General features: G+C 28.9%; 2 long non-coding RNA genes across 2 annotated transcripts; one reads left to right on the top strand and one right to left on the bottom strand.

The window, feature by feature from the left end:
* Positions 1-10,347: 10,347 nt before the first annotated feature.
* LOC130495451 (uncharacterized) lies at positions 10,348-10,764 on the bottom strand. Its single transcript, XR_008934719.1, has 2 exons — positions 10,624-10,764; positions 10,348-10,558 (listed from the first exon to the last, which is right to left on the bottom strand). It is a non-coding gene; the product is annotated as an uncharacterized LOC130495451 (long non-coding RNA).
* Positions 10,440-11,068, top strand: LOC130495450 (uncharacterized). The gene is made up of 2 exons (XR_008934718.1): positions 10,440-10,581; positions 10,715-11,068. It is a non-coding gene; the product is annotated as an uncharacterized LOC130495450 (long non-coding RNA).
* Positions 11,069-12,695: the final 1,627 nt, after the last annotated feature.

Below are 12,695 nucleotides of genomic sequence, written 5' to 3' on the forward strand. Positions count from 1 at the left end.
GATTATATGTCCTCGATCTCCTGATTAGTATATCTTCTGACACACTCTTAGCAACACATGTGAAAATTTAATTTCCACCTAATAGTTTATAGCCAGGTCAGTAATGCAGACTAAATGATTAGAGATCTGAGAATATTGTAGTTTGGTAGCAAGAGTGAGCTTTGAGAATATTGTAGTTTGGTAGCAAAAGTGACAAATCAAAAAACCATATCAATATGAGGTTAATGTTTTTTCCAGGCTATAAAATTATAAAAGTTCATAAGGAAAATGATTACATCTACTGATATACACTGTGATATAATAAAAAACTATTGACTTATTACCACGATATTTTCATGTGATTATTTATAGCCACAGCACATACGTCTCACCTACTCCTACTATTAATCTCATTATTGTGGCTGCGCGACCATTCAAACACCATCTCGTCTGTGAGCTTGGCACCATATCATAGACATGTAATTCAATAATAATCATTATCACTTTGACAAATAATACATATGGGACAAGGGTTATAATCCGTTAAAGTTAGCTCACACTAACTAACATAAGATAAAATATTTAAGTTTATCTTTAGAAGAAAAAAGGTATTTAAAGCGAAACAAATTTTCACTTTCCCATCAGCGGTCAAGCACTACATAATTTAGTGTTAAACAATATTGCAGTGTCTAAATTCATAATAACTTTTAGCAAAATAATAATAATAATAATAATAATAATAATAATAAGTAATTAATAACTGCAAAATACTTTTTCAGTTTAGACTTCTTCATTACGTACATTGGGCTTTATGGGCCAAAACGACTTCCGGTCCGCACTGTTTAATCTCGTAAACCGATTTGTTTAATCAACCCGTCTTCTACGTACTCTGTAATTTACTTTCTTATCCCTCAGCCAAATTTTGAGATATGTGTTTTGCTGCTTCAATAATCTAATTAGATTCTGAGTCGCCTTTTCAAATTTTTATTCCTCAGCCAGACGAGTATATCTTTTGATAATTTTTTTTTGAAAAAGTATTTTTTTATATTTTATTTTTGTGTAATCATATTTTAATTTAATATTAGTTTGAAATAATAGTCTTTTAAATAAATGAAATATGTTATTGGACCAAGCATTTATTAATTGGACATGATCATATTTTAATAAAATAGATGAAAAACATCTATAATATTAAAAAGAAACATTCTGAAAAAATCTATTTATACAAGGTTATTGGACCTATTAATTAGACCTAACCTTTAATGTATAATCAATGTTCGTTACTTAATTTTATTATATCCACCTTACTACAATTCCGGAAAGTACGTGTGCGTGAATAGATCAAAAATGTGATAGACAATAAATAATAACCTTTATCAAACCAATGTTTACTAATGTTTATTTTTTTAATTTTGCTGTCTCCTGTAAGATGAATCGACTACACATTCATAGATAAATGTCCACTAATAAATTATATTAATTTGAAGGATTTGCCCTCATGATTTATAAATCAATTGTATCATTTAGAATAGCACTATATATAATTACTAGGATAAGACCTGCTTGCCCATGGTAAATTTATTTGAAAATTATTTAAGAAATATTATATGAAAAAATTATATTCTTGATTGAATTAATATTTTTGACCCTTAAACAAAATTTTAAATTTTTTTGTTAATTACATAATTTGTTTAGTGATAGGCTGATCTCATTTAAAAAAATATTTTAGGTCAAAAAATCACTTATCGTATAAGAATCTAACGTAATCTCAAACTTACTATTTGGTTATAATGAAACTATGTCAGAACGGGTTTATATTATGATTTAGCAATTTAAGATAAAAAATGTTATCAAATATTTATTATTCATACACATTAATTGTCATATATACGTTAATCATATTAGGTAATTCCGTAACTATTATTTAAGGAAAATATGAGAATATTATTTTGTATACTATTTATCAGTTTGATAGTTAGTTTAACCAAAAATATTTGATATCAATTAAGATGAACGGACCTATTTTTCTAAGAATTCTGAATTTCGTTATCATGGTGACACATGGCTATAAAACAATGTTGTAATGTTTCTCAATTAATATATAAGAGATTTATACATCGGTTTCAACTAACATACCTATAAAATCATTAATCATCATTTTACATAACTATGCATCGTCAGCTATAACATTAACACATTCTTGGTATACTATACTATAGATATTATTACTAACATCTATTGGAAACAAAATCTAACAAAATCCTACTAAAATATAAATATTCTTATAAATTAATGTATTAATTAAATGTTACAAAAATGTATTAATTAACTTTGTAATGAGTAATATAATATTATTAAAAATTAATATTAATTAAAAAGTAATTTAAAAATCTGTGCCATTTTTATAATTTTATAATTATAATGTACATCTATACTATAAAAAGAGAAACATTACTTTTTTTTCTTTAATAAAAATGTCAAATTTCCAAAAAAAAATTACGAAGAAAATTTAGTTCTCATTAATGGCAATTCTATCTTTGGTTTTTGTGCTTAAAAGTTAAAGCGATACATACCCATTTATTTAATTCACTAGGGATATAGCCCCACGCAAGCGCGGAGTCGTGAATCTCTAAAAGAATTTTCGATTTGTGTTCACGAATTCGACATCTAACAACATTTTTTTAAGAATATGTCAAACATAGACCATATACCCACTCAGATTCAACATCTGATACGCTGACTAATTGACATCTTCATTAGCTATCCAGTAAATCCGCAACCTATGTAAATGTAAGAAAATAATAATATATCCCAATTTAGAAACCCCACACAATAGTAAAACCCTTTATTAAACATAGCGCAATAATATATACATACCCATAAAATAGTCAAGGCGAGATTTTTTAACAGAAATAAAAAACAAATCTCCATGAGCTCCTCTCAGATCTATGTGAACTCTCTCGCTCCGTCCAAAAAGTTGTGTTTCTTTTTCATTGGTTTTTCCTGTAGTTATCAGCTGTGTAAACAATTTTGTTCGTCTCCTCTTTGAAACTACCAGTGTGTTCTAATTCAAATTTGAAGTATGAGAAATTAGTGAATCCCTCCATGGCGTACATGTCTCAGCGGACAACTTCAGAAAGTAGAACAAAGAACATAAAAAAGTTATACTAATCAAGTTTTCAGTAGGACTATGAAATTATATCAATTTAAGGAGTTTCAATGATATGTGACACTGAATAGAGCGGTTTAGAGTGTAATGGTTTATCATTGGATGTGAGAGTTGAGCGACAAAGTGGGAGAACCCTATGCCATATTCAAAGACAATGCAAAAGAATAGACGATTAGGAAGCTTTTTGGGTATGTCTGACGCATCAGCCTCACCTTTTAAAGGTTATGTAGAAACTGAGTGCCATAGGCCGCAAGTTAATTTAAAATGACCCAACAATCATTAATTCATTACATAATCACGTTCGAAAACTCACTGCCGAGTGCCGTAAAATCACCGGAAAAACGTAATTCGGACACCAACGATGGCGATTTAATATGACTCAGTCTAAAAACCGAAATTTTTAAAAACTTAATTTTCACTCATTTCATCCTATAATCGAGTAATATATTTAAAAATTCATGAAGTTTTCATGAAAATGGTAAAAACGAAGAAACTGATGTATAACTCTTGATAAATTATGAGATGTCAGAGTCAATATTGCAGAAAGTCTAAAAATCTAAAGAAGAAGATGACTTGTAAAAATCATAATTGCCTTTCATTAAATCTAATCATAAAAAAATACAAAACGCATATGTTCTCTATTTGAACCCGGATTGTGAGCTTCTTTAATGATACATAAACCACTGTACTAAGTGATATTTAGTTATATTCATATGAATACATACTATTTTAATACAAAATTATAAAGATGGATCCCACAAACATTTATTAAAATCTGATGTGGACACCTTAAGAAGAGAAGAAAGTGTCTCATTATATATATGATTACATCTATGATTCATTAAGAAAACACATTCCAGTAATTATAAATTGAATTTTCTTAATAGGTATGAACTTATTGTATGCTACTAAAAAAAGAAATAAATATATGCATTAGAATTATAGTAGCACTGATCATTACAAAAATTATAAATTAAAGTGCATAACATACAATTTTAATGAGAAATAAATAATAATCAGTGCTACTATAATTTATATGAAAAAATATTTTAAAATTTTTTTTGGTCTTTTCCAGATCAACCAGTGTCGACTCACGGGTTAATGACGAGTTTTTGGATTTTATAGAAACTTTAATATATAAATAGGTTTTCATTAAATCCAAATTTTGTGGAAACATATCAACATGTAGAACTTATAATAGAATTATACAAGAAGAAAATAACTCAGTCCTGGTTAATACTTGATTAATACGGCACCGGGTTTTATGATTCGACCGCAAGTCGGAATCGGATATAAAAATTATTGTTTATATCTGAATTCGTGTATAAACTATATATATACCACACTAAAAGAGTTAAGTAATTTGTAAAAATAGTATGCTTTATTTGTACCATTTAAATGTAGATGCATTATCAGTCTCGAACATTTAATTTCGGTTCTGATATTTTGGTTTTTGTTGTTTGGTTCTGGAAATTGTTCATGTATTTACAAGTTTTGGTTTGGTTTTGGTTGGGTCATTTGAATTTTTGGTTCGGTTCAGTAAAAAAGTTGGAAACCGGCTAATATGCAAAAAAGGGTCCAATTCAGTTACAGTTTGATTATGGTTTTTGGGTAATTACGGATTTATAGATAAAGCTATAGAATAATTTGGAGTTATAGTTTAAGGGTATTACGGATTGTTCGGATAAATATATCGGATAATTCAGATAGAATTTAATTGGTAACCACGAAAATGAAAAAGAAAATGAACAGAAAAAAGTTGAACAAATTTTCATTAAAGAATTGAATTAAAAAAATGTAACATTGAGGAATAGACGTTCCTATCAATTTTAGAAGGGGAAAATACTTCTTCATTAGTTCCTATTTTTATGAGGAACATTGAGGAATGTAGTCGGGTCCGTACATAATAATTTGACAAAAATCAACATAACTGATATTAATTTTGAGGAACAAAAAATTCATCACAATTTTTTTCATAAAAGGTGGTCACCAATTGAAGCCTAGTTTATTGATATGTTGGATAAAAATTTTGGGTAATTAGATTTATAGATAATATTTTTAGGATGCTTAGTTATTTAGAAATAAATTAAATTAATATTTGTAATTATATTATTTGTATTTTTAAATTCAGGTACCCATTTAGTTTTTAGTTCGGTTTTTTGGTTCCAGAAATATATGATTTGCTCTGTTATTTATAAAATTCAATTAAATTTTTGGCTTCATTTTTTCAGTTTTGTATGGTTTGATTCGTAGTTCCGGATAAATATGCTCAAACCTATATATGATTTCAAAAGAGTTTATTTGATTTTGAAAACAATCCGCGCTTTTCAAACGCGGCTCAAAATCTAGTTATGTTTAAGATATATGTTCATGAGGCAATGTGTAACCTTTAGCTGTATTAGTGAGTGTTTTAACTCTCTTCTATCACTTTTATCAATACAAATCAACCAGCTCTTCTGTCAAGTTATATGGGACTTCTTCTCATGGAGAACAAGGAGTGGGTTTGGAAGCACGAACAACTGAATCGGGCATTAGAAGAAGCTCAAGATATATCTGGAAGAGATACTATACTTTAACGTGATGGATGTTTAAAATTAGAAACAACAGATCTTTTTAATTTATCTCATCTTTGATGGTTCTTTAAAAGAAAGAACCCTAAATTTTTTATTAGAGATGAATTGTGATCGTATGCCCATTTATAAAGGGGATTTTAAGCATCTTGCATGTGTTGTTTTCGTGATTACATGAAACGTTGCATTTCAGTTTAACGGGTCTTATTCAAAAAGAAGGTCAAAGGCATTAAAAATTTAATAAATTAAAGGTTTAAAAATATAAAATTTTATTCGGAGGTTTTCCACTCGATTTAAAATAGTTAGAAGTTTAAATCATTAAAATATACGTTCATTGTAAGCATCTCGTGTCGTTTCTGGAACTATATGAAACGCCGTGTTTCAATTTAACGGGTCTCTGTTCAGAAAAGACAGTTTTGTTAGTGGAGGGGTAATGACACTAATGATTTAGTAGTTGAAGGTTTAAAAACATAAAATTTTAGTTTGAAGTTTTATATCCGATTTAAAATAGTTGGGAATTTAAATTACTAAAAACCCAATATACCTTTAGACTTCTTACTTACGTACATTGGGCTTTAGAACACGTTAGTTACGTTTATGGGCCCATAATGGCTTCCAGTGCTTAATCTCGTAAACCGATTTGGTTAACCAACTCGCCTTCTACGTAATTTATTTTCTTACACCTCTACCAAACTTTAAGATATGGGTTTTTCTGCTTCAAGGATCTAATGAGAAGCATTCGTGTTTAAGGTGTAGGTTCATGAGGCAATGTGTAACCTTTAGCTGTATTAGTGAGTATTTTAACTATCTTTCATCACTTTTAATAATACAAACCTACCGATTCTTTTTTTTCTTTTTTGTAAAAAAACCTACCGATTCTTCTGTCCAGTTATATGGAACTTCTTCTCATGGAGAACAAGGAGTGGGTTTGGAAGCACGAACAACTGAATCAGGCATTTGATAAAGCTCATGATATGTATGGAGGGGATTGTGCTTATTTCAACATGAATTTTACCCATCATGCATATTCCTTCCTGAATCTTGTAGTATTGCGTATTCTATATTGAACTACATAAAATTTTAAAAATACTACATGAACCTTAAACGTTGTGTATTTTCCTTCCCGAATTTTATAATAGTGCATATTTCATACTGAACTAAACAAAATTCAAAAATACTACATGAACTCTCAAAATAATACTTATATATATTGACTGTCAAAAGTATTATTCAACCATTAGTTTTGTCAATGACATTATTTTTGATAAATTTTGTAAAATTTAAAATTTAAAAATAGTACATAAACTCTCAAAATCGTTTATATATATTAACTGTCAAAGTTATTAGTCATATGTTAATTTATCGAAATGACGTCATTTTGGATAAATTCTGTAAAATTTAAATTAATCTATAAACACGATTTGAAAGTTTATGTAATATTTTTAAAATTAAAAAATTTACAGAATTTATCAAAAATAATGTTCTTTGATAAATTAATGGTTGAATAACACTTTTGACGTTCAATATATATAAGCACGATTTTGAGAGTTTATGTAGTATTTTTGAATTTTTGTTTAGTTCAGTATGGAATATGCACTACTATAAAGTTCGGGAAAGAAAATGCACAACGCTTAAAGTTCATATAGTATTTTTGAGTTTTTATTTAGTTTGGTATGGAATACACACCACTGAAACGTTCGGCAAAGAATAGACACGATGGATAAAAATTATGTTGAAATAGGCACTTTTTCTTATGTATGGAAGAGGTACTATACTTTAGCGTTAACGTGATGGATATCTAGATATATTTGTTTTCCTACGGATCTGCTCTTGTTCATACTAGGATTTATCTATTTATTTGATGTGTTGGCTATGTGGGACAGTAAATTATTTTTCTGTATTTGTTAGACGTTTCACTTCCATTGTGTTCTGAATTTTCTTAGAGATAATTTTCTATTTTACTCACATTTGCAGCTTGAGAAGGCTCGTCGTGACATTCGAAAAGTCTATGAGACAGTAACTCCAATGAGCTCCTTACTGGGTGTTTCCGGCCTACAAACACTCTGGTCACCAACTCCCTTTTGTTTGGCTTCACATCTAGGCTTCCTTTGTAACTATAGCTTAAATGCTTGTAACACCTTTCAGTTCTTCTGCAGTTTAACATGAAAGTCTTTTTACAAAAAAAAAAAGAGAATCTATTTATATAAAATAGAGTTTCCTTCTATCCTAGGGGGTTCATGTCGCCATCCACATCATTAATTCGGACGCTGTCGCGCCGATACCTGTCCACTTTTGCTTTTACGCTGTGTTTCATTAAATTCGTTGTGCATCCACTTGGGCTTTTCTTTTAACTTTCAGTCTTCTCTGCAGTTCGGTTGGGCTTTCTGACATATCTGGCCCTCTGTTATTCTGCACAGATGAAGTGTAACGTTTCAATTAGGGTTAACCCCATGTTCTTCTTTTTCTTCGCCTCTCCAGAACCGATGTTGCTTAGGTCTTCTCAGTCGCTCTTTCAACTTCTCTTCATAATCATCATCTTAAAATCCTCTTTTAATCTCTCATACACGATCTCTATTCAATGTGATTTCTGATTATGTAAGGCGGTGGAGGTTGATTTATAAAAAGGTATGATTTCCTACTTTGAGAATCTTTCTCTCATTCTTCTAAGCTAACCAGTAAACTAAATATGTGAGATATGGCTAATGTTTCGTTCTTCCTCTCCGATTTGCAGACGGTGGTTAACTCATGGGAGTCGATATGTTGCTGCTTGATTCCCAGGTTTGTTCTGCTCCTCCGCTTGAGTCTGTTATGTTCCTCCGCTTGAGTTCGTAACTACAGGGCTGTTTGTTTCACCATTTGTGATCTCCATTCAGATGATTCATTTGTATGATCCATCCAGATGATCCATTTAGATTTTTGTACATGTTTGTTTGTCCATCCAGATATCTCATCTAGATGAATCATCTAAATGAATCATATGTTTGTTTTTTTTATCATTTCCATCCAAATGAGTCTAGTAAACAAATTACCAAAATACCTTGGGTTAATTTAATCATATGGTTGATATTATTTTTAACTATATTACATTTAATTATTTGGTTTAATATATTTACATTAGAATTATTTCAAAATTAACAAGTTATTTTGCGGGTTGGGCGGGAAAACAAGATTTTTCGGTTTTAGCGGGCAAACACATTTTTTGGTTTTGGCGGGAAAAAACAAATTTTCGATTTTGGCGAGAAAACACGTTTTTGCGGTAACGATATTTTCCAGTTTTTGGTGTGAAAACGAGATTTTTTGGTTTTGGCGGAAAAACAAGATTTTGCGATTTTGGTAGGAAAATGCGTTTTTGTGGTTTTGGCGGGAAAACACATTTTGTGGTTTTGGCGGGAAACGCGTTTTTGCGGGAAAATGATATTTTCGGTTTTGGCGGAAAACGCATTTTTGTGGTTTTGGTGGGAAAACGAAATTTATCGGTTTTAGCGAGAAAGAAAAACAGTTTGATAATGAAACATGGGATGAAAATTCGAGAAAAATCAGGAGATAAAGGAAAAAAAATTAAATCGATTGCTTTTTAGGATTTTCTTAGTATATTTAAATGTATCAAATCATTTAAATATTTGTTATTAAAACAAATCATTTTATTGGTCAAGTATTTTAAACTTTTTTCATTATAATTAGTTTAGGGATTGATTAATCTTGTTTCAATTAGTTATTAAATCATTTAATGAAAAGTTAATTTTGGGATTATGAAAAGATTTATACCATAAGGACAACTATGTGATGGATTTATACCAAGGGGACAACACCCTTATTTTTTGTTCTCTTTTGTTCTCTTTTGGCAATTTTCCCTTGCGAAAAATGTGTTTTTCGGTTTTTGCGGGAAACACGTTTTGGCGGGAAAACGAGATTTTTCGGTTTTGGCGGGAAAACGAGATTTTCGGTTTTGGCGGGAAAATGAGATTTTGCAGTTTTGGCGGAAAAATGTGTTTTTGCGGTTTTGGAGGGAAAACGTGTTTTGTGGTTTTGGCGGAAAAACGTATTTTGGTGGTTTTGGCGAGAAAACGTGTTTTGTGGTTTTGGCGGAAAAACGCATTTTGGTGGTTTTGGCGAGAAAATGCGTTTTTGCGGATTTTTGCGGGAAAATCGGATTTTTCGGTTTGGGGGGGGGGGGGAACGCGTTTTTGCCTTGCAGGAAAATGCGTTTTTGCGGTTTTGGCTAAAAACAAGATTTTTTGTTTTGGCAGAAAACACGTTTTGGCGGTTTTTGCGGAAAAACACGTTTTTTGAAATTTTGACGGGAAAACACATTTTTGTAATTTTCGCGGAAAAGGCATTTTTGAGATTTTGGTGTAAATATTTAATTTTTAGGTTTTCGTGGAAAAAGTGTTTTTGTGGTTTTATTAGTTTTCATGTGTGACAATATGATATTATGTTTATGTTTGTAATTTGTGAACTACACATTATATCATTTTGGACTTTAAAATTAAGCCAAATTAGTTCATCTGAATGGACTTTAAAATTAAGCCTAGATTTCTAAAAATTATTTAAATGATCCATCTGAATGAGTTGCACTTTTAATGCCTAAACAAACAAAACTCTCATCTTCATCCGAATGGCTCATCGAGATGGAGAAAAAAACAGGCCCTACATTGTTTTTTCATTTAAATGTTTCTGTCTTCATTCCCTATTACCAACAATTACTTATACGACTCTAAAGAGTGGCTCAATTTGATTCGGTAGTGGTCCTGATTATCACCAGTAGACAGGCTTCTAATCGGGATTAGGGGCGCTCCGCTTGCTCCGGTTTATGTCTCCTCCTCTGATCCTTTGCCTCACCCTAGTATCAAAAAGACACCAATCGTTAGTCTCTCTCTCACTCGCTTACTCTCTATAAGATTTTACCTTTTTCAATTTTGGTTGTTGGAAACACTCTTGCCATCTCCTCTTTATTGGTTCACTACCTGATTTGGTTGTGGAGTGTCGTAAACATCAGTTCCGGTGAGTGTCTCTGGAGCTGCAAGAGCCACAATCTTCCGGTTTAGAGATATGGGTTTTGTAGATTGGTTATGGAACAATGGAGAAGCAGTGAAGGAGAGTTTTGGATGTCGAAGGATAAAACATTAATATATTCAAGCATATAAAAATGGACAGATGTGAAGAAATAGAAGAAGAATGTTTTAATTATTACTAGATTTTAACGCGCACGTTCGTGCGGATATTTTTCTATTTTTATATGTATTTTATATTATTACAAATGTTTTAAATGTATAACTGATATTTTAGTGTTATATATTGTGTAACTATATAGTATTATTGTTTACATTTTTTATTTGGTTTTATTAATATATAGTGATTTGTTTCAAACGTTTTACTTTTTATTAATTTTTATTACTTACTAATATATTTTCGAGTTAGGTACAAAAATAAAAATATGAAATAATCAAATAAAGAATCTCTTTCAAAAAAACAAATTTCTTTAATTTATACATTTTGAGTATAATATATTTTAAAATTTTATTTATTTATATTATAGAAAATAAATATGTTTAAGATAATTTATATTTACATGTTGTGTTTAGAAAATATATTTAACATATATTATTTTAGTATTTTACAGGATTTATAAGAAAATATTGTTTTGTTTAATTAATATACCCCAATTGTTTTAGTAAATTTTAAACATAGTAGTATTTATCATATTATTTTAGTTAATTTTTTGATATATGATTATTTTGGATGCTATGATATTAAGTTTTATTTTACAAAATTTAGACTTCAAAATATTAGATTGGTTTAATTTTTACAACACATCTAGTTATTTTTTCGTGGCGCATTTTAAAAATTTATTATTTATTATCTATGATTCTATCTTTTGTAAAATTTGAAATATTTTCATTTTGAGTTTGAATATTTATTTTCAAATTTCATATTTTGTGAAGAAAACTTTCGAAAATTACACAACCATTTTTGGGTTTGGAACGTTACATGAATTTTGAATTTGTTTTATTACTACATTAATATATTATTTTATAAAAATATTTAGTTTTAGGTAATATTAAAAAAAAAATCCCAACAGATTTTTTATAATTAAAACAAAAAAAATTTATAATTAAAATCCAATTGTCATTAATATTTTAAATAAATTACTAAAATTTCAAAGGATTATAATAACATATTTTAAAATAGTATATGAACTAAAGGTTATTATATACTATTAAAGTTTTGTATGTAAACATTTTAAACAATTTATTGTTGAGAGTTTCAAAATAAATCAAAAAGATAATATATAGGTGTAGATATAAAAGTTTAATCATATGTTAATACATTTATTTTCTATAAAAATGTTATATAATTTAAAATTTTTAATTTATTTTAATGATGAGTGATATTTTATTTAAGTGAAAATAATCTAAAATATATTAAACTTGTTAATTTACGTGGAATAAGAATATCAGAAGCCAGGACTATTCGGGTAAATAAAAATATTCTTTCAAAAAATCTTTTCAATTCATTAGTCGTTAGTAAGAATATTTAAAATAGGTAATAATATTTTAACATTTTTACCAAAAAAGAAAATTTAAAATAATGGTCTTGTCAATAGTTAAAATTTTCAAAAAAAAAATGTTACGATATCTCGTGCTTATATGTTTTCAAATCTTTTAAATATATCGGATTGTGTAACATTAGATGTGATAAGCCTCATGAAATAAGTTTTGACTTCTTCGGCTATATAACAGGGTTTAATGGTAGGGAAAATTAAGTGTATGAAACATGTATTATTATCGTATTGTTAGATTAATTTATGTATGACTCTACAATCGAGCAACTTTTTTTTTATATTACGTTTATATTATAACCTGTATATGACCAAACCTTATTTGCAGACAATACTGTGTTCTTAATACTCTTTTTAATTTGTTGGAATGTTTTGTATGGTGAAAGATGAAAAAAATATGAAATAATTTTTTTTTCTG

The sequence above is a fragment of the Raphanus sativus genome, chromosome 6 (genome assembly GCF_000801105.2).
Source record: "Raphanus sativus cultivar WK10039 chromosome 6, ASM80110v3, whole genome shotgun sequence".
Taxonomy (NCBI): Eukaryota; Viridiplantae; Streptophyta; class Magnoliopsida; order Brassicales; family Brassicaceae; genus Raphanus; species Raphanus sativus.